This window comes from Orcinus orca, chromosome 5 (genome assembly GCF_937001465.1).
Source record: "Orcinus orca chromosome 5, mOrcOrc1.1, whole genome shotgun sequence".
NCBI classification, from domain to species: domain Eukaryota; kingdom Metazoa; phylum Chordata; class Mammalia; order Artiodactyla; family Delphinidae; genus Orcinus; species Orcinus orca.
Genome location: NC_064563.1, coordinates 1,502,318 through 1,527,669, shown reverse-complemented (window position 1 = coordinate 1,527,669; position 25,352 = coordinate 1,502,318).

The window sequence follows — 25,352 nt, the reverse complement described above, 5'->3', positions numbered from 1 at the left end:
CTTTTGTAATCCAGTTCCCGTGTAGCCAAGTTTACATTCCATGTATTAGTGACATCTTATGATGTTTCTTTTTCTGTGTGACTTATTTCAGTTAGAATCATCATACCTGAATCCACTCATTATGCTGCTACGGGCCTGATGACATAGATTTCATTGCTGAGTGATATTGCATTGTACGTAAGTACCACAACTTCTTTATCCATTTTTCACTTTCTGCGATATTGAACTTGTCCCGTAAAAGAGTTTCTTGTAAACAGAGACGTCCCAAACTTTGGGGTGGCTGTGTCTTTTTGATTTTAATTTCCCTAACCTATAGGACCATAAGTGGAAATGCCCTAGGCTCTGTTGCTTTGTTTTTTAGATGTTTCAGGAAACACCATACACTTCTTCCCAGTGGCTGTGGGCAATTTACATCCCGCCCATCAGCATAACAAGGCTCCCAGTTCTCCATGGCCTGTCCTGCCTTTCTGGATTTTACACTTTTTTCAGATGGCCCTTTTGACCTGGGGGAAGTGAGACTTCATTGTAGTGCAGATTTCCTTTGCAAGCTTGCTTGGTTGGCCAAAAAGGGCGTATGCGTTTTTTCCTGAATATATTCAGGAAAAAACGCATACGCCGTTTTTGGCCAAGTGCATCATTCTCGACGTTCTGCCTCTTTTCCTATGCTTTAAATGCAATTCCAGTCTACCTCCTGAAATCGGTTTCCTGCAATTCTGCCCCGCTTTCAAGTCCTCTTGGCAGCCTTACTTCAGTATATTTTTGGACGATAGCTGTCATTTATAACTCTGCAGGTCTGTGAATTACAGTGTCCCTGAGCTCCTTTCTTCAACTCGCTTTCTTGTGAGCTGGCCGCAACACCGCAGGATTGCTTCAGGCCCTAATCTGGTTCTGGCATGGCCCACTGAACCTTTGGTTAATTCCTCTAACTGGTGGGAAATGAGAGTTAAATTTGCCCGTCCAGACACCTCCAGCTAGTCTCTCGTTGGTTCTCCCTATTCCTGTTCATCTTCCGCAGAATTTGCAAACTGGGCCAAACAGGAGGTTAAAGGCACTGACTCTCCAAGTCGGGAGAGTGTTAATAAAGTGTCTGGAATGTTGCACCCGAGTACCAGGAGACAAGAACTGAGACATATTGGAACACGTCTCCCGATCACATGGTTGATCATACTCTGGGTTCCACACGCATGCTTTAGCTGAAGGAAGAATCCCTTAAACCTGGAGAGTTGAGACCCGTGGAATGGGTACCATGCAATATGACTTCAAATGGTCTTCATTTGCTCACCGAACCTCTACAATCCTATCACTGCTGCGTTTATGTCCCTGTACACACGCTTGATTCTCTTTCGGAGACATAGCGATCCATAGGTTTTAAGATACTTACTAGTAGGGTACATTCTTAGGCGTTTAATATGGGGTGTTGAGTCCATTTCGTTGAGCAAGGAGTAGCTCTTGTCTATTACATATTTGGCTTAAGGAACTTTATCTGTGCTCATTTCAATCTCTGGTTTTATGCAGCACCCCAACTCACCTTTCCCCTTAAGCAAGCATAAGTTGGTTTTCTAAATTTGAGACCCTGTTGTGTTTTGTAATCCACTTCCTGTGTAGCCAAGTTTACATTCTGTGTATTAGTGATAACTTATGATGTTTCTTTTTCTGTGTGACTTATTTTAGTTAGAATCATCATACCTGAATCCACTCATTATGCTGCTACGGGCCTGATGAAATAGATTTCATTGCTGAGTGATATTTCATTGTACGTAAGTACCAAAACTTCTTTATCCATTTTTCACTTTCTACGATATTGAACTTGTACCGTGAATGTGGTTCTTGTAAACAGAGCCGTCCCAAACTTTGAGGTGGCTGTGTCTTTTTGATTTTAATTTCCCTAAGCTATAGGACCATAAGTGGAAGTGCCCTAGGCTCTGGTGCTTTGTTTCTTAGGTGTTTCAGGAAACACCATACACTTCTCCCAAGTGGCTGTTGGCAATTTACATCCCGCCCATCAGCATAACAAGGCTCCCAGTTCTCCATGGCCTGTCCTGCCTTTCTGGATTTTACACTTTTTTCAGATGGCCCTTTTGACCGGGGGGGAAGTGAGACTTCATTGTAGTGCAGATATCCTTTGCAAGCTTGCTTGGTTGCCCAAAAAGGGCGTATGCGTTTTTTCCTGTATATATTCAGGAAAAAACGCATTCGCCCTTTTTGACCAAATGCATCATTGTGGACGTTCTGCCTCTTTTCCTATGCTTAAATGCAATTCCAGTCTACCTCCTGAAATCGGTTTCCTGCAATTCTGCCGCGCTTTCAAGTCCTCTTGTCAGGCTTACTTCAGTATATTTTTGGAAGATAGCTGTCATTTATAACTCTGCAGGTTTGTGAATTACAGTGCCCCTGAGCTCCTTTCTTCAACTCGCTTTCTTGTGAGCTGCCCGCAACACCGCAGGATTGCTTCAGGCCCTAATCTTGTTCTGGCATGGCACGCTGAGCCTTTGGGTAATTCCTCTTCCTGGTGGGAAATGAGAGTTAAATTTGCCCGTCCAGACACCTCCAGCTAGTCTCTCATTGGTTCTCCCTATTCCTGTTCATCTTCCGCAGAAATTGCAAACTGGGCCAAACAGGAGGTTAAAGGCACTGACTCTCCAAGTCGGGAGAGTGTTAGTAAAGCATCTGGAATGTTGCACCCAAGTACCAGGGGACGAGAACTGAGACATATTGGAACACGTCTCCCGATCACACGGTTGATCATACTCTGGGTTCCACATTCATGCTTTAGCTGAAGGAAGAATCCCTTAAACCTGGAGAGTTGAGACCCGTGGAATGGGTACCATGCAATATGACTTCAAAGGGTCTTCATTTGCTCACCGAACCTCTCCAATCCTATCACTGCTGCGTTTATGCCCCTGTACACATGCTTGATTCTCTTTCAGAGACATAGCGATCGATAGGTTTTAAGATACTTACTAGTCAGGTACATTCTTAGGCGTTTAATATGGGCTGTTGAGTCCATTTCGTTGAGCAAGGAGTAGCTCTTGTCTATTCCATATTTGGCTTAAGGAACTTTATCTGTGCTCATTTCAATCTCTGGTTTTATGCAGCACCCCAACTCACCTTTCCCCTTAAGCAAGCATAAGTTGGTTTTCTAAATTTGAGACCCTGTTCTCTTTTGTAATCCAGTTCCCGTGTAGCCAAGTTTACATTCCATGTATTAGTGACATCTTATGATGTTTCTTTTTCTGTGTGACTTATTTCAGTTAGAATCATCATACCTCAATCCACTCATTATGCTGCTACGGGCCTGATGACATAGATTTCATTGCTGAGTGATATTGCATTGTACGTAAGTACCACAACTTCTTTATCCATTTTTCACTTTCTGCGATATTGAACTTGTCCCGTAAAAGAGTTTCTTGTAAACAGAGACGTCCCAAACTTTGGGGTGGCTGTGTCTTTTTGATTTTAATTTCCCTAACCTATAGGACCATAAGTGGAAATGCCCTAGGCTCTGTTGCTTTGTTTTTTAGATGTTTCAGGAAACACCATACACTTCTCCCAAGTGGCTGTTGGCAATTTACATCCCGCCCATCAGCATAACAAGGCTGCCAGTTCTCCATGGCCTGTCCTGCCTTTCTGGATTTTACACTTTTTTCAGATGGCCCTTTTGACCGGGGGGAAGTGAGACTTCATTGTAGTGCAGATTTCCTTTGCAAGCTTGCTTGGTTGGCCAAAAAGGGCGTATGCGTTTTTTCCTGAATATATTCAGGAAAAAACGCATACGCCCTTAAGGCCAAGTGCATCATTGTCGACGTTCTGCCTCTTTTCCTATGCTTTAAATGCAATTCCAGTGTACCTCCTGAAATCGGTTTCCTGCAATTCTGCCCCGCTTTCAAGTCCTCTTGGCAGCCTTACTTCAGTATATTTTTGGACGATAGCTGTCATTTATAACTCTGCAGGTTTGTGAATTACAGTGCCCCTGAGCTCCTTTCTTCAACTCGCTTTCTTGTGAGCTGGCCGCAATACCGCAGGATTGCTTCAGGCCCTAATCTGGTTCTGGCACGGCCCGCTGAGCCTTTGGTTAATTCCTCTTCCTGGTGGGAAATGAGAGTTAAATTTGCCCGTCCAGACACCTCCAGCTAGTCTCTCATTGGTTCTCCCTATTCTTGTTCATCTTCCGCAGAAATTGCAAACTGGGCCAAACAGGAGGTTAAAGGCACTGACTCTCCAAGTCGGGAGAGCGTTAGTAAAGCGTCTGGAATGTTGCACCCGAGTACCAGGGGACGAGAACTGAGACATATTGGAACACGTCTCCCGATCACTCGGTTGATCATACTCTGGGTTCCACATGCATGATTTAGCTGAAGGAAGAATCCCTTAAACCTGGAGAGTTGAGACCCGTGGAATGGGTACCATGCAATATGACTTCAAAGGGTCTTCATTTGCTCACCAAAACTCTCCAATCCTATCACTGCTGCGTTTATGCCCCTGTACACACGCTTGATTCTCTTTCGGAGACATAGCGATCCATAGGTTTTAAGATACTTACTAGTCAGGTACATTCTTAGGCGTTTACTATGGGGTGTTGAGTCCATTTCGTTGAGCAAGGAGTAGCTCTTCTGTATTACATATTTGGCTTAAGGAACTTTATCTGTGCTCATTTCAATCTCTGGTTTTATGCAGCACCCCAACTCACCTTTCCCCTTAAGCAAGCATAAGTTGGTTTTCTAAATTTGAGACCCTGTTCTCTTTTGTAATCCAGTTCCTGTGTAGCCAAGTTTACATTCCGTGTATTAATGATATCTTATGATGTTTCTTTTTCTTGTGACTTATTTCAGTTAGAATCATCATACCTGAATCCACTCATTATGCTGCTACGGGCCTGATGACATAGATTTCATTGCTGAGTGATGTTGCATTGTACGTAAGTACCAAAGTTTCTTTATGCATTTTTCACTTTCTGCGTTATTGAACTTGTCCCGTAAACGAGGGTCTTGTATGCAGAGCCGTCCCAATGTTTGGGGTGGCTGTGTCTTTTTGATTTTAATTTCCCTAAGCTATAGGACCATAAGTGGAAGTGCCCTAGGCTCTGTTGCTTTGTTTCTTAGATGTTTCAGGAAACACCATACACTTCTCCCAAGTGGCTGTTGGCAATTTACATCCCGCCCATCAGCATAACAAGGCTCCCAGTTCTCCATGGCCTGTCCGGCCTTTCTGGATTTTACACTTTTTTCAGATGGCCCTTTTGACCGGGGGGAAGTGAGACTTCATTGTAGTGCAGATTTCCTTTGCAAGCTTGCTTGGTTGGCCAAAAAGGGCGTATGTGTTTTTTCCTGAATATATTCAGGAAAAAACGCATACGCCCTTTTTGGCCAAGTGCATCATTGTCGACGTTCTGCCTCTTTTCCTATGCTTTAAATGCAATTCCAGTCTACCTCCTGAAATCGGTTTCCTGCAATTCTGCCCCGCTTTCAAGTCCTCTTGGCAGCCTTACTTCAGTATATTTTTGGACGATAGCTGTCATTTATAACTCTGCAGGTTTGTGAATTACAGTGCCCCTGAGCTCCTTTCGTCAACTCGCTTTCTTGTGAGCTGGCCGCAACACCGCAAGATTGCTTCAGGCCCTAATCTTGTTCTGGCATGGCCCGCTGAGCCTTTGGTTAATTCCTCTTCCTGGTGGGAAATGAGAGTTAAATTTGCCCGTCCAGACACCTCCAGCTAGTCTCTCATTGGTTCTCCCTATTCCTGTTCATCTTCCTTAGAAATTGCAAACTGGGCCAAACAGGAGGTTAAAGGCACTGACTCTCCAAGTCGGGAGAGTGTTAGTAAAGCGTCTGGAATGTTGCACCCGAATACCAGGGGACGAGAACTGACACATATTGGAACACGTCTCCCGATCACACGGTTGTTCATACTCTGGGTTCCACATGCATGCTTTAGCTGAAGGAAGAATCCCTTAAACGTGGAGAGTTGAGACCCATGGAATGGGTACCATGCAATATGACTTCAAAGGGTCTTCATTTGCTCACCGAACCTCTCCAATCCTATCACTGCTGCTTTTATGCCCCTGTATACACGCTTGATTCTCTTTTGGAGACATATCAATCCATAGGTTTTAAGATACTTTCTAGTCAGCTACATTCTTAGGCATTTAATATGGGGTGTTGAGTCCAATTCGTTGAGCAAGGAGTAGCTCTTGTCTATTCCATATTTGGCTTAAGGAACTTTATCTGTGCTCATTTCAATCTCTGGTTTTATGCAGCACCCCAACTCACCTTTCCCCTTAAGCAAGCATAAGTTGGTTTTCTAAATTTGAGACCCTGTTCTGTTTTGTAATTCAGTTCCTGTGTAGCCAAGTTTACATTCCGTGTATTAGTGATATCTTATGATGTTTCTTTTTCTGTGTGACTTATTTCAGTTAGAATCATCATACCTGAATCCACTCATTATGCTGCTATGGGCCTGAGGACATAGATTTCATTGCTGAGTGATATTGCATTGTACGTAAGTACCACAACTTCTTTATCCATTTTTCACTTTCTGCGATATTGAACTTGTACCGTAAAAGAGTTTCTTGTAAACAGAGCCATCCCAAATTTTGGGGTGGCTGTGTCTTTTTGATTTTAATTTCCCTAAGCTATAGGACCATAAGTGGAAGTGCCCTAGGCTCTTTTGCTTTGTTTTTTAGATGTTTCAGGAAACACCATACACTTCTCCCCAGTGGCTGTTGGCAATTTACATCCCGCCCATCAGCATAACAAGGCTCCCAGTTCTCCATGGCCTGTCCTGCCTTTCTGGATTTTACACTTTTTTCAGATGGCCCTTTTGACCGGGGGGAAGTGAGACTTCATTGTAGTGCAGATTTCCTTTGCAAGCTTGCTTGGTTGGCCAAAAAGGGCGTATGCGTTTTTTCCTGAATATATTCAGGAAAAAACGCATACGCCCTTTTTGGCCAAGTGCATCATTGTCAACGTTCTGCCTCTTTTCCTATGCTTTAAATGCAATTCCAGTCTAGCTCCTGAAATCGGTTTCCTGTAATTCTGCCCCGCTTTCAAGTCCTCTTGGCAGGCTTACTTCAGTATATTTTTGGACGATAGCTGTCATTTATATCTCTGCAGGTTTGTGAATTACAGTGCCCCTGAGCTCCTTTCTTCAACTCGCTTTCTTGTGAGCTGGCCGCAACACCGCAGGATTGCTTCAGGTCCTAATCTGGTTCCGGCACGGCAGGCTGAGCCTTTGGTTAATTCCTCTTCCTGGTGGGAAATGGGAGTTAAATTTGCCCGTCCAGACACCTCCAGCTAGTCTCTCATTGGTTCTCCCTATTCCTGTTTATCTTCCGCAGAAATTGCAAACTGGGCCAAACAGGAGGTTAAAGGCACTGACTCTCCAAGTCGGGAGAGTGTTAGTAAAGCATCTGGAATGTTGCACCCGAGTACCAGGGGACGAGAACTGAGACATATTGGAACACGTCTCCCGATCACATGGTTGATCATACTCTGGGTTCCACATGCATGATTTAGCTGAAGGAAGAATCCCTTAAACCTGGAGAGTTGAGACCCGTGGAATGGGTACCATGCAATAACACTTCAAAGGGTCTTCATTTGCTCACCGAACCTCTCCAATCCTATCACTGCTGCGTTTATGCCCCTGTACACACTCTTGATTCTCTTTCGGAGACAGAGCGATCCATAGGTTTTAAGATACTTATTAGTCAGGTACATTCTTGGGCGTTTAATATGGGGTGTTGAGTCCATTTCATTGAGCAAGGAGTAGCTCTTGTCTATTCCATATTTGGCTTAAGGAACTTTATCTGTGCTCATTTCAATGTCTGGTTTTATGCAGCACCCCAACTCACCTTTCCCCTTAAGCAAGCATAAGTTGGTTTTCTAAATTTGAGACCCTGTTCTCTTTTGTAATCCAGTTCCTGTGTAGCCAAGTTTACATTCCGTGTATTAGTGATATCTTATGATGTTTCTTTTTCTTGTGACTTATTTCAGATAGAATCATCATACCTGAATCCACTCATTATGCTGCTACGGGCCTGATGACATAGATTTCATTGCTGAGTGATATTGCTTTGTACGTAATACCACAACTGCTTTATCCATTTTTCACTTTCTGCGATATTGAACTTGTACCGTAAACGAGGTTCTTGTAAAGAGAGCCGTCAGAAACTTTGGGGTGGCTGTGTCTTTTTTATTTTAATTTCCGTAAGCTATAGGACCATAAGTGGAAGTGCTCTAGGCTCTGTTGCTTTGTTTTTTAGATGTTTCAGGAAACACCGTACACTTCTCCCGAGTGGCTGTTGGCAATTTACATCCCGCCCATCAGCACAACAAGGCTCCCAGTTCTCCATGGCCTGTCCTGCCTTTCTGGATTTTACACTTTTTTCAGATGGCCCTTTTGACCGGGGGGAAGTGAGACTTCATTGTAGTGCAGATTTCCTTTGCAAGCTTGCTTGGTTGGCCAAAAAGGGCGTATGCGTTTTTTCCTGAATATATTCAGGAAAAAACGCATACGCCCTTTTTGGCCAAGTGCATCATTGTGGACGTTCTGCCTCTTTTCCTATGCTTTAAATGCAATTCCAGTCTACCTCCTGAATTCGGTTGCCTGCAATTCTGCCCCGCTTTCAGGTCCTCTTGGCAGCCTTACTTCAGTATATTTTTGGACGATAGCTGTCATTTATAACTCTGCAGGTTTGTGAATTACAGTGCCCCTGAGCTCCTTTCTTCAACTCGCTTTCTTGTGAGCTGGCCGCAACACCACAGGATTGCTTCAGGCCCTAATCTGGTTCCGGCACGGCACGCTGAGCCTTTGGTTAATTCCTCTTCCTGGTGGGAAATGAGAGTTAAATTTGCCGTCCAGACACCTCCAGCTAGTCTCTAATTGGTTCTCCCTATTCCTGTTCATCTTCCGCAGAAATTGCAAACTGGGCCAAACAGGAGGTTAAAGGCACTGACTCTCCAAGTCGGGAGAGTGTTAGTAAAGCATCTGGAATGTTGCACCCGAGTACCAGGGGACGAAAACTGAGAGATACTTGAACACGTCTCCCAATCACATGGTTGATCATACTCTGGGTTCCACATGCATGTTTTAGCTGAAGGAAGAATCCCTTAATCCTGGAGAGTTGAGACCCGTGGAATGGGTACCATGCAATATGACTTCAAAGTGTCTTCTTTTGCTCACTGAACCTCTCCAATCCTATCACTGCTGCGTTTATGCCCCTGTACACATGCTTGATTCTCTTTCAGAGACATAGCAATCCATAGGTTTTAAGATACTTACTAGTCAGGTACATTCTTAGGCGTTTAATATGGGGTGTTGAGTCCATTTCGTTGAGCAAGGAGTAGCTCTTGTCTATTCCATATTTGGCTTAAGGAACTTTATCTGTGCTCATTTCAATCTCTGGTTTTATGCAGCACCCCAACTCACCTTTCCCCTTAAGGCAGCATAAGTTGGTTTTCTAAATTTGAGACCCTCTTCTGTTTTGTAATCCAGTTCCTGTGTAGCCAAGTTTACATTCCGTGTATTAGTGATATCTTATGATGTTTCTTTTTCTGTGTGACTTATTTCAGTTAGAATCATCATACCTGAATCCACTCATTATGCTGCTACGTGCCTGATGACATAGATTTCATTGCTGAGTGATATTGCATTATACATAAGTACCACAACTTCTTTATCCATTTTTCACTTTCTGCGATATTGAACTTGTACCGTAAACGAGGTTCTTGTAAACAGAGCCGTCCGAAACTTTTGGGTGGCTGTGTCTTTTTGATTTTAATTTCCCTAAGCTATAGGACCATAAGTGGAAGTGCCCTAGGCTCTGTTGCTTTGTTTTTTAGATGTTTCAGGAAACACCATACACTTCTCCCAAGTGGCTGTTCGCAATTTACATCCCGCCCATCAGCATAACAAGGCTCCCAGTTCTCCATGGCCTGTCCTGCCTTTCTGGATTTTACACTTTTTTCAGATGGCCCTTTTGACCGGGGGGAAGTGAGACTTCATTGTAGTGCAGATTTCCTTTGCAAGCTTGCTTGGTTGGCCAAAAAGTGCGTATGCGTTTTTTCCTGAATATATTCAGGAAAAAACGCATACGCCCTTTTTGGCCAAGTGCATCATTGTGGACGTTCTGCCTCTTTTCCTATGCTTTAAATGCAATTCCAGTCTACCTCCTGAATTCGGTTGCCTGCAATTCTGCCCCGCTTTCAGGTCCTCTTGGCAGCCTTACTTCAGTATATTTTTGGACGATAGCTGTCATTTATAACTCTGCAGGTTTGTGAATTACAGTGCCCCTGAGCTCCTTTCTTCAACTCGCTTTCTTGTGAGCTGGCCGCAACACCACAGGATTGCTTCAGGCCCTAATCTGGTTCCGGCACGGCACGCTGAGCCTTTGGTTAATTCCTCTTCCTGGTGGGAAATGAGAGTTAAATATGCCGTCTAGACACCTCCAGCTAGTCTCTCATTGGTTCTCCCTATTCCTGTTCATCTTCCGCGGAAATTGCAAACTGGGCCAAACAGGAGGTTAAAGGCACTGACTCTCCAAGTCGGGAGAGTGTTAGTAAAGCATCTGGAATGTTGCACCCGAGTACCAGGGGACGAAAACTGAGAGATACTTGAACACGTCTCCCAATCACATGGTTGATCATACTCTGGGTTCCACATGCATGTTTTAGCTGAAGGAAGAATCCCTTAATCTTGGAGAGTTGAGACCCGTGGAATGGGTACCATGCAATATGACTTCAAAGTGTCTTCTTTTGCTTACTGAACCTCTCCAATCCTATCACTGCTGCGTTTATGCCCCTGTACACACGTTTGATTCTCTTTTGGAGACATAGCAATCCATAGGTTTTAAGATACTTACTAGTCAGGTACATTCTTAGGCGTTTAATATGGGGTGTTGAGTCCATGTCATTGAGCAAGGAGTAGCTCTTGTCTATTCCATATTTGGCTTAAGGAACATTATCTGTGCTCATTTCAATCTCTGCTTTTATGCAGCCCCCCAACTCACCTTTCCCCTTAAGCCAGCATAAGTTGGTTTTCTAAATTTGAGACACTCTTCTGTTTTGTAATCCAGTTCCTGTGTAGCCAAGTTTACATTCCATGTATTAGTGATATCTTATGATGTTTCTTTTTCTGTGTGACTTATTTCAGTTAGAATCATCATACCTGAATCCACTCATTATGCTGCTGCGGGCCTGATGACATAGATTTCATTGCTGAGTGATATTGCATTGTACGTAAGTACCACAACTTCTTTATCCATTTTTCACTTTCTGCGATATTGAACTTGTACCGTAAACGAGGTTCTTGTAAACAGAGCCGTCCCAAACTTTAGGGTGGCTGTGTCTTTTTGATTTTAATTTCCCTAAGCTATAGGACCATAAGTGGAACTGCCCTAGGCACTGTTGCTTTGTTTTTTAGATGTTTCCGGAAACACCATACACTTCTCCCGAGTGGCTGTTGGCAATTTACATCCCGCCCATCAGCATAACAAGGCTCCCAGTTCTCCATGGCCTGTCCTGCCTTTCTGGATTTTACACTTTTTTCAGATGGCCCTTTTGACCGGGGGGAAGTGAGACTTCATTGTAGTGCAGATTTCCGTTGCAAGCTTGCTTGGTTGGCCAAAAAGGGCGTATGCGTTTTTTCCTGAATATATTCGCCCTTTTTGGCCAAGTGCATCATTGTCGACGTTCTGTCTCTTTTCCTATGCTTTAAATGCAATTCCAGTCTACCTCCTGAATTCGGTTGCCTGCAATTCTGCCCCGCTTTCAAGTCCTCTTGGCAGCCTTACTTCAGTATATTTTTGGACGATAGCTGTCATTTATAACTCTGCAGGTTTGTGAATTACAGTGCCCCTGAGCCCCTTTCTTCAACTCGCTTTCTTGTGAGCTTGCCGCTACACCGCAAGATTGCTTCAGGCCCTAATCTGGTTCTGGCACGGCACACTGAGCCTTTGGTTAATTCCTCTTCCTGGTGGGAAATGAGAGTTAAATTTGTCCGTCCAGACACCTCCAGCTAGTCTCTCATTGGTTCTCCCTATTACTGTTCATCTTCAGCAGAAATTGCAAACTGGGCCAAACAGGAGGTTAAAGGCACTGACTCTCCAAGTCGGGAGAGTGTTAGTAAAGCATCTGGAATATTGCACCCGAGTACCAGGGGACGAAAAATGAGATATATTTGAACACGTCTCCCAATCACACAGTTGATCATACTCTGGGTTCCACATGCATGTTTTAGCTGAAGGAAGTATCCCTTAAACCTGGAGAGTTGAGACCCGTGGAATGGGTACCATGCAATATGACTTCAAAGGGTCTTCATTTGCTCACCGAAACTCTCCAATCCTATCACTGCTCCTTTTATGCCCCTGTACACACGCTTGATTCTCTTTCAGAGACACAGCAATGCATAGGTTTTAAGATACTTACTAGTCAGGTACATTCTTAGGCGTTTAACATGGGGTGTTGAGTCCATTTCACTGAGCACGGAGTAGCTCTTGTCTATTCCATATTTGGCTTAAGGAACTTTATCTGTGCTCATTTCAATCTCTGGTTTTATGCAGCACCTCAACTCACCTTTCCCCTTAAGCAAGCATGTTGGTTTTCTAAATTTGAGACCCTGTTCTGTTTTGTAATCCAGTTCCTGTGTAGCCAAGTTTACATTCCATGTATTAGTGATGTCTTATGATATTTCTATTTCTGTGTGACTTATTTCAGATAGAACCATCATACCTGAATCCACTCATTATGCTGCTACGGGCCTGATGACCTAGATTTCATTGCTGAGTGATATTGCATTGTACGTAAGTACCACAACTTCTTTATCAATTTTTCACTTTCTGCGATATTGAACTTGTACCGTAAACGAGGTTCTTGTAAACAGAGCCTTCCCAAACTTTTGCGTGGCTGTGTCTTTTTGATTTTAATTTCCCTAAGCTATAGGACCATAAGTGGAAGTGCCCTAGGGTCTGTTGCTTAGTTTTTTAGATGTTTCACGAAACACCATACACTTCTCCCGAGTGGCTGTTGGCAATTTACATCCCGCCCATCAGCATAACAAGGCTCCCAGTTCTCCATGGCCTGTCCTGCCTTTCTGGATTTTACACTTTTTTCAGATGGCCCTTTTGACCGGGGGAAGTGAGACTTCATTGTAGTGGAGATTTCCTTTGCAATCTTGCTTGGTTGGCCAAAAAGGGCGTATGTGTTTTTTCCTGAATATATTCAGGAAAAAACGCATACCCCATTTTTGGCCAAGTGCATCATTGTGGACGTTCTGCCTCTTTTCCTATGCTTTAAATGCAATTCCAGTCTACCTCCTGAAATCGGTTTCCTGCAATTCTGGCCCGCATTCAAGTCCTCTTGGCAGCCTTACTTCAGTATATTTTTGACGATAGCGGTCATTTATAACTCTGCAGGTTTGTGAATTACAGTGTACCTGAGTTCCTTTCTTCAACTCGCTTTCTTGTGAGCTGCCCGCAACACCGCAGGATTGCTTCAGGCCCTAATCTTGTTCCGGCATGGCACGCTGAGCCTTTGGTTAATTCCTCTTCCTGCTGGGAAATGAGAGGTAAATTTGTCCGTCCAGACACCTCCAGCTAGTCTCTCATTGGTTCTCCCTATTCCTGTTCATCTTCCGCAGAAATTGCAAACTGGGCCAAACAGGAGGTTAAAGGCACTGACTCTGCAAGTCGGGAGAGTGTTAGTAAAGCATCTGGAATGTTGCACCCGAGTACCAGGGGACGAAAACTGAGACATATTTGAACACGTCTCCCGATCACATGGTTGACCATACTCTGGGTTGCACATGCATGTTTTAGCTGAAGGAAGAATCCCTTAAACCTGGAGAGTTGAGACCCGTGGAATGGGTACCATGCAATATGACTTCAAAGGGTGTTCATTTGCTCACCGAACCTCTCCAATCCTATCACTGCTGCGTTTACGCCCCTGTACACACGCTTGATTCTCTTTCGGAGACATAGCAATCCATAAGTTTTAAGATACTTACTAGTCAGGTATATTCTTAGGCGTTTAATATGGGGTGTTGAGTCCATTTCATTGAGCAAGGAGTAGCTCTTGTCTATTCCATATTTGGCTTAAGGAACTTTATCTGTGCTCATTTCAGTCTCAGGTTTTATGCAGCACCCCAAGTCACCTTTACCCTTAAGCAAGAATAAGTTGGTTTTCTACATTTGAGACCCTGTTCTGTTTTGTAATCCAGTTACTGTGTAGCCAAGTTTACATTCCGTGTATTAGTGATATCTTATGATGTTTCTTTTTCTGTGTGACTTATTTCAGTTAGAATCATCATACCTGAATCCACTCATTATGCTGAAACGGGCCTGATGACCTAGATTTCATTGCTGAGTGATATTGCATTGTACGTAAGTACCACAACTTCTTTATCCATTTTTCACTTTCTGCGATATTGAACTTGTACCGTAAACGAGGTTCTTGTAAACGGAGCCACCCCAAAATTTGGGGTGGCTGTGTGTTTTTGATTTTAATTTCCCAAAGCTATAGGACCATAAGTGGAAGTGCCCTAGGCTCTGTTGTTTTGTTTTTTAGATGTTTCAGGAAAAACCATACACTTCTCCAGAGTGGCTGTTGGCAATTTACATCCCGCCCATCAGCATAACAAGGCTCCCAGTTCTCCATGGCCTGTCCTGCCTTTCTGGATTTTACACTTTTTTCAGATGGCCCTTTTGACCGGGGGGAAGTGAGACTTCATTGTAGTGCAGATTTCCTTTGCAAGCTTGCTTGGTTGTCCAAAAAGTGCGTATGCGTGTTTTCCTGAATATATTCAGGAAAAAACGCATACGCCCTTTTTGGCCAAGTGCATCATTGTGGACGTTCTGCCTCTTTTCCTATGCTTTAAATGCAATTCCAGTCTACCTCCTGAATTCGGTTTCCTGCAATTCTGCCCCGCTTTCAAGTCCTCTTGGAAGCCTTACTTCAGTATATTTTTGGACGATAGCTGTCATTTATAACTCTGCAGGTTTGTGAATTACAGTGCCCCTGAGCCCCTTTCTTCAACTCGCTTTCTTGTGAGCTGGCCGCAACACCGCAGGATTGCTTCAGGCCCTAATCTGGTTCCGGCATGGCACGCTGAACCTTTGGATAATTCTTCTTCCTGGTGGGAAATGAGAGTTAAATTTGCCCGTCCAGACACCTCCAGCTAGTCTCTCATTGGTCCTCCCTATTCCTGTTCATCTTCCGCAGAAATTGCAAACTGGGCCAAACAGGAGGTTAAAGGCACTGACTCTCCAAGTCGGGAGAGTGTTATTAAAACAACTGGAATGTTGCACCCGAGTACCAGGGGACGAAAACTGAGACATATTTGAACACGTCTCCCGATCACATGGTTGATCATACTCTGGGTTCCACATGCATGTTTTAACTGAAGGAAGAATCCCTTAATCCTGGAGAGTTGAGACCCGCTGAATGGGTACCATGCAATATGACTTCAAAGGGTCTTCATTTGCTCACCGAACCTCTCCAATCCTATCACTGCTGCGTTTATGCCCCTGTACACATGCTTGATTCTCTTTCAGAGACATAGCAATCCATAGGTTTTAAGATATTTACTAGTCAGGTACATTCTTAGGCGTTTAATATGGGGTGTTGAGTCCATTTCGTTGAGCAAGGAGTAGCTCTTGTCTATTATATTTGGCTTAAGAAACTTTATCTGTGCTCATTTCAATCTCTGGTTTTATGCAGCACCCCAACTCACCTTTCCCCTTAAGCAAGCATAAGTTGGTTGTCTACATTTGAGACCCTGTTCTGTTTTGTAATCCAGTTCCTGTGTAGCCAAGTTTACATTCCGTGTATTAGTGATATCTTATGATGTTTCTTTTTCTGTGTGACTTATTTCAGTTAGAATCATCATACCTGAATCCACTCATTATGCTGCTACGGGCCTGATGACATAGATTTCATTGTTGAGTGATATTGCATTGTACGTAAGTACCACAACTTCTTTATCCATTTTTCACTTTCTGCGATATTGAACTTGTACTGTAAAGGAGGATCTTGTAAACAGAGCCGTCCCAAACCTTTGGGTGGCTGTGTCTTTTTGATTTTAATTTCCCTAAGCTATAGGACCATAAGTGGAAGTGCCCTAGGCTCTGTTGCTTTGTTTTTTAGATGTTTCAGGAAACACCATACACTTCTCCCGAGTGGCTGTTGGCAATTTACATCCCGCCCATCAGCATAACAAGACTCCCAGTTCTCCATGGCCTGTCCTGCCTTTCTGGATTTTACACTTTTTTCAGATGGCCCCTTTGACCGGGGGGAAGTGAGACTTCATTGTACTGCAGATTTCCTTTGCAAGCTTGCTTGTTGGCCAAAAAGTGCGTATGCGTTTTTTCCTGAATATATTCAGGAAAAAACGCATACACCCTTTTTGGCCAAGTGCATCATTGTGGACGTTCTGCCTCTTTTCCTATGCTTTCAAAGCAATTCCAGTCTACCTCCTGAAATCGGTTTCCTGCAATTCTGCCCCGCTTTCAAGTCCTCTTGGCAGCCTTACTTCAGTATATTTTTGGACGATAGCTGTCATTTATAACTCTGCAGGTTTGTGAATTACAGTGCCCCTGAGCTCCTTTCTTCAACTCGCTTTCTTGTGATCTGGCCGCAACACCGCAGGATTGCTTCAGGCCCTAATCTGGTTCCGGAACGGCACGCTGAGCCTTTGGTTAATTCCTCTTCCTGGTGGGAAATGAGAGTTAAATTTGCCCGTCCAGACACCTCCAGCTAGTCTCTCATTGGTTCTCCCTATTCCTGTTCATCTTCCGCAGAAATTGCAAACTGGGCCAAACAAGAGGTTAAAGGCACGGACTCTCCAAGTCGGGAGAGTGTTAGTAAAGCATCTGGAATGTTGCACCCGAGTACCAGGGGACGAAAACTGAGACATATTTGAGCACGTCTCCCGATCACACGGTTGATCATACTCTGGGTTCCACATGCATGTTTTAGCTGAAGGAAGAATCCCTTAAACCTGGAGAGTTGAGACCCGTGGAATGGGTACCATGCAATATGACTTCAAAGGGTCTTCATTTGTTCACCGAACCTCTCCAATCCTATCACTGCTGCGTTTATGCCCCTGTACACACGCTTGATTCTCTTTCAGAGACATAGCAATCCATAGGTTTTTTTTTTTTTTTTTTTTTTTTTTGCGGTACGCGGGCCTCTCACTCCTATGGCCTCTCCCGTTGCGGAGCACAGGCTCCAGACTCGCAGCCTCAGCGGCCATGGATCACGGGCCCAGCCGCTTCACGGCATGTGGGATCTTCCCGGACCGAGGCACGAACACCTGTCCCCTGCATCGGCAGGCGGACTCTCAACCCTGCGCCACCAGGGAAGCCCAATCCATAGGTTTTAAGATACTTACTAGTCAGGTACATTCTTAGGCGTTTAATATGGGGTGTTGAGTCCATCTCGTTGAGCAAGGAGTAGCTCTTGTCTCTTCCATATTTGGCTTAAGGAATTTTATCTGTGCTCATTTCAATCTCTGGTTTTATGCAGCACCCCAACTCACCTTTCCCCTTAAGAAAGCATAAGTTGGTTTTCTAAATTTGAGACCCTGTTCTGTTTTGTAATTCAGTTCCTGTGTAGCCGAGTTTACATTCCGTGTATTAGTGATATCTTATGATGTTTCTTTTTCTGTGTGACTTATTTCAGTGAGAATCATCATACCTGAATCCACTCATTATGCTGCTACGGGCCTGATGACATAGATTTCATTGCTGAGTGATATTGCATTGTACGTAAGTACCACAACATCTTTATCCATTTTTCACTTTCTGCGATATTGAACTTGTACCGTAAACGAGGTTCTTGTAAACAGAGCTGTCCCAAACATTGGGGTGGCTGTGTCTTTTTGATTTTAATATCCCTAAGCTATAGGACCATAAGTGGAAGTGCCCTAGGCTCTGTTGCTTTGTTTTCTGGATGTTTCAGGAAACACCATACACTTCTCCAGAGTGGCTGTTGGCAATTTACATCCTGCCCATCAGCATAACAAGGCTCCCAGTTCTCCATGGCCTGTCCTGCCTTTCTGGATTTTACACTTTTTTCAGATGGCCCTTTTTCACCGGGGGGAAGTGACACTTCATTGTAGTGCAGATTTCCTTTGCAAGCTTGCTTGGTTGGCCAAAAAGGGCATATGCGTTTTTTCCTGAATATATTCAGGAAAAAACGCATACACCCTTTTGGCCAAGTGCATCATTGTCGACGTTCTGCCTCTTTTCCTATGCTTTCAATGCAATTCCAGTCTACCTCCTGGAATCGGTTTCCTGCAATTCTGCCCCGCTTTCAAGTCCTCTTGGCAGCCTTACTGCAGTATATTTTTGGACGATAGCTGTCATTTATAACTCTGCAGGTTTGTGAATTACAGTGCCCCTGAGCTCCTTTCTTCAACTCGCTTTCTTGTGAGCTGGCCGCAACACCGCAGGATTGCTTCAGGCCCTAATCTGGTTCCGACACGGCACGCTGAGCCTTTGGTTAATTCCTCTTCCTGGTGGGAAATGCGAGTTAAATTTGCCCGTCCAGACACCTCCAGCTAGTCTCTCATTGGTTCTCCCTATTCCTGTTCATCTTCCGTAGAAATTGCAAACTGGGCCAAACAGGAGGTTAAAGGCACTGACTCTCCAAGTCGGGAGAGTGTTAGTAAAGCGTCTGGAATGTTGCACCCGAGTACCAGAAGACGAGAACTGAGACATATTTGAACACGTCTCCCAATCACACGGTTGATCATACTCTGGGATCCACATGCATGTTTTAGCTGAAGGAAGAATCCCTTAAACCTGGAGAGTTGAGACCCGTGGAATGGGTACCATGCAATATGACTTCAAAGGGTCTTCATTTGCTCACCGAACCTCTCCAATCCTATCACTGCTGCATTTATGCCCCTGTACACACGCTTCATACTCTTTCGGAGACATAGCGATCCAAAGCTTTTAAAATACTTACTAGACACGTACATTCTTAGGCGTTTAATATGGGGTGTTGAGTCCATCTCGTTGAGCAAGGAGTAGCTCTTGTCTATTCCATATTTGGCTTAAGGAATTTTATCTGTGCTCATTTCAATCTCTGGTTTTATGCAGCACCCCAACTCACCTTTCCCCTTAAGAAAGCATAAGTTGGTTTTTTAAATTTGAGACCCTGTTCTGTTTTGTAATTCAGTTCCTGTGTAGCCGAGTTTACATTCCGTGTATTAGTGATATCTTATGATGTTTCTTTTTCTGTGTGACTTATTTCATTTAGAAACATCATACCTGAATCCACTCATTATGCTGCTACGGGCCTGATGACATAGATTTCATTGCTGAGTGATATTGCATTGTACGTAAGTACCACAACTTCTTTATCCATTTTTCAATTTCTGTGATATTGAACTTGTACCATAAACGAGGTTCTTGTAAACAGAGCCGTCCCAAACTTTGGGGTGGCTGTGTCTTTTTGATTTTAATTTCCCTAAGCTATAGGACCTTAAGTGGAAGTGCCCTAGGCTCTGTTGCTTTGTATTTTAGATGTTTCAGGAAACACCATACACTTCTCCCCAGTGGCTGTTGGCAATTTACATCCCGCTCATCAGCATAACAAGGCTCCCAGTTCTCCATGGCCTGTCCTGCCTTTCTGGATTTTACACTTTTTTCAGATGGCCCTTTTTCCCGGGGGGAAGTGAGACTTCATTGTAGTGCAGATTTCCTTTGCAAGCTTGCTTGGTTGGCCAAAAAGGGCGTATGCGTTTTTTCCTGAATATATTCAGGAAAAAACGCATAAGCCCTTTTTGGCCAAGTGCATCATTGTCGACGTTCTGCCTCTTTTCCTATGCTTTCAATGCAATTCCAGTCTACCTCCTGAAATCGGTTTCCTGCAATTCTGCCCCGCTTTCAAGTCCTCTTGGCAGCCTTACTTCAGTATATTTTTGGACGATAGCTGTCATTTATAACTCTGCAGGTTTGTGAATTACAGTGCCCCTGAGCTCCTTTCTTCAACTCGCTTTCTTGTGAGCTGGCCGCAACACCGCAGGATTGCTTCAGGCCCTAATCTGGTTCCGTCACTGCACGCTGAGCCTTTGGTTAATTCCTCTTCCTGGTGGGAAATGAGAGGTAAATATGCCCGTCCAGACACCTCCAGCTAGTCTCTCATTGGTTCTCCCTATTCCTGTTCATCTTCCGCAGAAATTGCAAACTGGGCCAAACAGGAGGTTAAAGGCACTGACTCTCCAAGTCGGGAGAGTGTTAGTAAAGCGTCTGGAATGTTGCACCCGCTTTCCAGGGGACGAGAACTGAGACATATTTGAACACGTCTCCCAATCACACGGTTGATCATACTCTGGGTTCCACATGCATGTTTTAGCTGAAGGAAGAATCCCTTAAACCTGGAGAGTTGAGACCCGTGGAATGGGTACCATGCAATATGACTTCAAAGGGTCTTCATTTGCTCACCGAACCTCTCCAATCCTATCACTGCTGCATTTATGCCCCTGTACACACGCTGATACTCTTTTGGAGACATAGCGATCCAAAGCTTTTAAAATACTTTCTAGTCAGGTACATTCTTAGGCGTTTAATATGGGGTGTTGAGTCCATCTCGTTGAGCAAGGAGTAGCTCTTGTCTCTTCCATATTTGGCTTAAGGAATTTTATCTGTGCTCATTTCAATCTCTGGTTTTATGCAGCACCCCAACTCACCTTTCCCCTTAAGAAAGCATAAGTTGGTTTTCTAAATTTGAGACCCTGTTCTGTTTTGTAATTCAGTTCCTGTGTAGCCGAGTTTACATTCCGTGTATTAGTGATATCTTATGATGTTTCTTTTTCTGTGTGACTTATTTCAGTGAGAATCATCATACCTGAATCCACTCATTATGCTGCTACGGGCCTGATGACATAGATTTCATTGCTGAGTGATATTGCATTGTACGTAAGTACCACAACATCTTTATCCATTTTTCACTTTCTGCGATATTGAACTTGTACCGTAAACGAGGTTCTTGTAAACAGAGCTGTCCCAAACATTGGGGTGGCTGTGTCTTTTTGATTTTAATATCCCTAAGCTATAGGACCATAAGTGGAAGTGCCCTAGGCTCTGTTGCTTTGTTTTCTGCATGTTTCAGGAAACACCATACACTTCTCCAGAGTGGCTGTTGGCAATTTACATCCTGCCCATCAGCATAACAAGGCTCCCAGTTCTCCATGGCCTGTCCTGCCTTTCTGGATTTTACACTTTTTTCAGATGGCCCTTTTTCACCGGGGGGAAGTGACACTTCATTGTAGTGCAGATTTCCTTTGCAAGCTTGCTTGGTTGGCCAAAAAGGGCATATGCGTTTTTTCCTGAATATATTCAGGAAAAAACGCATACGCCCTTTTTGGCCAAGTGCATCATTGTCGACGTTCTGCCTCTTTTCCTATGCTTTCAATGCAATTCCAGTCTACCTCCTGGAATCGGTTTCCTGCAATTCTGCCCCGCATTCAAGTCCTCTTGGCAGCCTTACTGCAGTATATTTTTGGACGATAGCTGTCATTTATAACTCTGCAGGTTTGTGAATTACAGTGCCCCTGAGCTCCTTTCTTCAACTCGCTTTCTTGTGAGCTGGCCGCAACACCGCAGAATTGCTTCAGGCCCTAATCTGGTTCCGACACGGCACGCTGAGCCTTTGGTTAATTCCTCTTCCTGGTGGGAAATGAGAGTTAAATTTGCCCGTCCAGACACCTCCAGCTAGTCTCTCATTGGTTCTCCCTATTCCTGTTCATCTTCCGCAGAAATTGCAAACTGGGCCAAACAGGAGGTTAAAGGCACTGACTCTCCAAGTCGGGAGAGTGTTAGTAAAGCGTCTGGAATGTTGCACCCGAGTACCAGAAGACGAGAACTGAGACATATTTGAACACGTCTCCCAATCACACGGTTGATCATACTCTGGGATCCACATGCATGTTTTAGCTGAAGGAAGAATCCCTTAAACCTGGAGAGTTGAGACCCGTGGAATGGGTACCATGCAATATGACTTCAAAGGGTCTTCATTTGCTCACCGAACCTCTCCAATCCTATCACTGCTGCATTTATGCCCCTGTACACACGCTGATACTCTTTTGGAGACATAGCGATCCAAAGCTTTTAAAATACTTTCTAGTCAGGTACATTCTTAGGCGTTTAATATGGGGTGTTGAGTCCATCTCGTTGAGCAAGGAGTAGCTCTTGTCTCTTCCATATTTGGCTTAAGGAATTTTATCTGTGCTCATTTCAATCTCTGGTTTTATGCAGCACCCCAACTCACCTTTCCCCTTAAGAAAGCATAAGTTGGTTTTCTAAATTTGAGACCCTGTTCTGTTTTGTAATTCAGTTCCTGTGTAGCCGAGTTTACATTCCGTGTATTAGTGATATCTTATGATGTTTCTTTTTCTGTGTGACTTATTTCAGTGAGAATCATCATACCTGAATCCACTCATTATGCTGCTACGGGCCTGATGACATAGATTTCATTGCTGAGTGATATTGCATTGTACGTAAGTACCACAACATCTTTATCCATTTTTCACTTTCTGCGATATTGAACTTGTACCGTAAACGAGGTTCTTGTAAACAGAGCTGTCCCAAACATTGGGGTGGCTGTGTCTTTTTGATTTTAATATCCCTAAGCTATAGGACCATAAGTGGAAGTGCCCTAGGCTCTGTTGCTTTGTTTTCTGGATGTTTCAGGAAACACCATACACTTCTCCAGAGTGGCTGTTGGCAATTTACATCCTGCCCATCAGCATAACAAGGCTCCCAGTTCTCCATGGCCTGTCCTGCCTTTCTGGATTTTACACTTTTTTCAGATGGCCCTTTTTCACCGGGGGGAAGTGACACTTCATTGTAGTGCAGATTTCCTTTGCAAGCTTGCTTGGTTGGCCAAAAAGGGCATATGCGTTTTTTCCTGAATATATTCAGGAAAAAACGCATACGCCCTTTTTGGCCAAGTGCATCATTGTCGACGTTCTGCCTCTTTTCCTATGCTTTCAATGCAATTCCAGTCTACCTCCTGGAATCGGTTTCCTGCAATTCTGCCCCGCATTCAAGTCCTCTTGGCAGCCTTACTGCAGTATATTTTTGGACGATAGCTGTCATTTATAACTCTGCAGGTTTGTGAATTACAGTGCCCCTGAGCTCCTTTCTTCAACTCGCTTTCTTGTGAGCTGGCCGCAACACCGCAGGATTGCTTCAGGCCCTAATCTGGTTCCGACACGGCACGCTGAGCCTTTGGTTAATTCCTCTTCCTGGTGGGAAATGAGAGTTAAATTTGCCCGTCCAGACACCTCCAGCTAGTCTCTCATTGGTTCTCCCTATTCCTGTTCATCTTCCGCAGAAATTGCAAACTGGGCCAAACAGGAGGTTAAAGGCACTGACTCTCCAAGTCGGGAGAGTGTTAGTAAAGCGTCTGGAATGTTGCACCCGAGTACCAGGGGACGAGAACTGAGACATATTTGAACACGTCTCCCAATCACACGGTTGATCATACTCTGGGATCCACATGCATGTTTTAGCTGAAGGAAGAATCCCTTAAACCTGGAGAGTTGAGACCCGTGGAATGGGTACCATGCAATATGACTTCAAAGGGTCTTCATTTGCTCACCGAACCTCTCCAATCCTATCACTGCTGCATTTATGCCCCTGTACACACGCTGATACTCTTTTGGAGACATAGCGATCCAAAGCTTTTAAAATACTTTCTAGTCAGGTACATTCTTAGGCGTTTAATATGGGGTGTTGAGTCCATCTCGTTGAGCAAGGAGTAGCTCTTGTCTATTCCATATTTGGCTTAAGGAATTTTATCTGTGCTCATTACAATCTCTGGTTTTATGCAGCACACCAACTCACCTTTCCCCTTAAGAAAGCATAAGTTGGTTTTTTAAATTTGAGACCCTGTTCTGTTTTGTAATTCAGTTCCTGTGTAGCCGAGTTTACATTCCGTGTATTAGTGATATCTTATGATGTTTCTTTTTCTGTGTGACTTATTTCAGTTAGAATCATCATACCTGAATCCACTCATTATGCTGCTACGGGCCTGATGACATAGATTTCATTGCTGAGTGATATTGCATTGTACGTAAGTACCACAACTTCTTTATCCATTTTTCACTTTCTGCGATATTGAACTTGTACCGTAAACGAGGTTCTTGTAAACAGAGCCGTCCCAAACTTTGGGGTGGCTGTGTCTTTTTGATTTTAATTTCCCTAAGCTATAGGACCTTAAGTGGAAGTGCCCTAGGCTCTGTTGCTTTGTTTTTTAGATGTTTCAGTTAACACCATACACTTCTCCAGAGTGGCTGTTGGCAATTTACATCCCGCCCATCAGCATAACAAGGCTCCCAGTTCTCCATGGCCTGTCCTGCCTTTCTGGATTTTACACTTTTTTCAGATGGCCCTTTTTCCCGGGGGGAAGTGAGACTTCATTGTAGTGCAGATTTCCTTTGCAGGCTTGCTTGGTTGGCCAAAAAGGGCGTATGCGTTTTTTCCTGAATATATTCAGGAAAAAACGCATAAGCCCTTTTTGGCCAAGTGCATCATTGTCGACGTTCTGCCTCTTTTCCTATGCTTTCAATGCAATTCCAGTCTACCTCCTGAAATCGGTTTCCTGCAATTCTGCCCCGCTTTCAAGTCCTCTTGGCAGCCTTACTTCAGTATATTTTTGGACGATAGCTGTCATTTATAACTCTGCAGGTTTGTGAATTACAGTGCCCCTGAGCTCCTTTCTTCAACTCGCTTTCTTGTGAGCTGGCCGCAACACCGCAGGATTGCTTCAGGCCCTAATCTGGTTCCGTCACGGCACGCTGAGCCTTCGGTTAATTCCTCTTCCTGGTGGGAAATGAGAGGTAAATATGCCCGTCCAGACACCTCCAGCTAGTCTATCATTGGTTCTCCCTATTCCTGTTCATCTTCCGCAGAAATTGCAAACTGGGCCAAACAGGAGGTTAAAGGCACTGACTCTCCAAGTCGGGAGAGTGTTAGTAAAGCGTCTGGAATGTTGCACCCGCTTTCCAGGGGACGAGAACTGAGACATATTTGAACACGTCTCCCAATCACACGGTTGATCATACTCTGGGTTCCACATGCATGTTTGAGCTGAAGGAAGAATCCCTTAAACCTGGAGAGTTGAGACCCGTGGAATGGGTACCATGCAATATGACTTCAAAGGATCTTCATTTGCTCACTGAACCTCTCCAATCCTATCACTGCTGCGTTTATGCCCCTGTACACACGCCTGATTCTCTTTCGGAGACAGAGCAATCCATAGGTTTTAATATACTTACAAGTCAGATACATTCATAGGCGTTTAATATGGGGTGTTGAGTCCATTTCGTTGAGCAAGGAGTAGCTCTTGTCT